We start from the raw sequence: 1783 nt of genomic DNA on the forward strand, positions 1-1783 counted from the left end.
CCAAAAAAGCCTTAATGATAATTGGTGGTCCACAATGAGGTAAGAAAATTTTTCATTTTGTTGTTGCTCATGGCATATTGTGATGATCAATTCATGATGATGTTGTCACTGCCAAGGTTCCAACGCTTGCTAGGCCATTGTGACCATGGGCAATGTACCCTTGTTGATCCATTGTGCTCAAAGTTTTGCACATTCATGTCAATGCTCTTGTTGTTCATGTCAAGTGACATTTTTCTTCAAACCATCATCAAGCTAGAGCTCTTACGAGCATTGTGCCCTTGATTAGTGTCTAGGTTGTTGTATTTATAGGTTTGGACCATATGTGTTGATGTTCTATGTTTATGCCACAAATGTATTTCTGATGTAATTTTCACAAAAAATGATATATTATTATTTAATTTTTAAAATTTTGATTTATAAATATTCCTAAGTTATAAAACATTTTCATTATTTTTGAAGATTTAATATTTGTACCTTGTTTGCACTTGCAAATATGCTTTTTATTTCCCTAAACCTATTGTGCAAGAAATAAGCTACAACACTATGCTAATACTAACCCTCCTAGCCTTGGAAAGATAAGTGAGACTTTTGATAGCATTCTTGAGAAGATTTTTTTTGGTTTTGTAAAATTAACTTGCAATGCAATAGTAATATTTTGAATATTCAATGATGTGTCATCATGGTGAACACTCCTTGAATGGCCTTTGTGTGTGCATCTTGATAATTATGTGATTCTATATTCATGTCTTATGAGCATTCAGTAATTAATGTTGTAATGAACTTGTGGTAATAGGAAATCGTATATACTATTGTAATAAATGACATTTAAACTTTAGATTAAAAGAAATTTATTTTTTTTCATCCCTATCTTGGCATCTTTTCATATGGTTTTCTCCATGTCAAATGGCTTTCTAGATGGCTTATTTCTATAATGTCTTGAATAATTAATGATACAGCATTTTTTGTCTCTAATGATTTCTTTTACAATGGAGGTAGACATATACAGGAAATATCTTAACTGTTGTCAACCCATTTACGAAGCTTCCACATCTATATGATGCTCATATGATGGAGTAGTATAGAGATGCTCCCTTTGGATAATTGAGCCCCCATGTTTTTGCAATTGCTAATGCTTCATATTGGTAAACTTTTCAATCATTGAATAGCATTAGATACTATTTTTTTTGGTTGATTACTGATGACAATTTTTATTGATTAGGAATCATTATAAATTATGAAATTCATTATCTTTGGTAGTTGATATTGTGAATTCTTCTTACAAGGTAGACATAGCTCTTCCTTCAACTCTAATGGCAGCTCTATCTTGCTTTCACCTAGTTCAAATCATTGAGTTAAATGACCATTACATTTTTCTCATTTATTCTTTGTTGCAAGCATTGTTGCTTTAAAAAAGAATATTAAATCTTTTTACTGACAAGTATTTTTTGTTAATCAAGTTTTCAGCAAAATAGGAAGAAGTTGACAATGATGGAACTTCCAAGTAGTTTTATTCCAGAGGACTTGTCCTTTACATTTTTTGAAGGAATCAACAAGTAACCTAATTCTATGTTTAAGGACTGAATAGTGACTGAACTTGGTTGTAGGAATGGATGGATATCCATTGCATTAGCTGAAAAGTGGTCCCCTCAGAAGGAAAGCTCCTATTAAATGCTCATTTCTACTAATTTGATTATTACAACATTGGAGATCTCTGATTTACCTGTACTTTAATTGGAAAATCATAATTTAATACAAATTATTAACCCTTCCTATGTTAAATGCT

Source organism: Cupressus sempervirens, chromosome 11 (genome assembly GCF_028749045.1).
Source record: "Cupressus sempervirens isolate cs-2001-9-10 chromosome 11, ASM2874904v1, whole genome shotgun sequence".
Taxonomy (NCBI): Eukaryota; Viridiplantae; Streptophyta; class Pinopsida; order Cupressales; family Cupressaceae; genus Cupressus; species Cupressus sempervirens.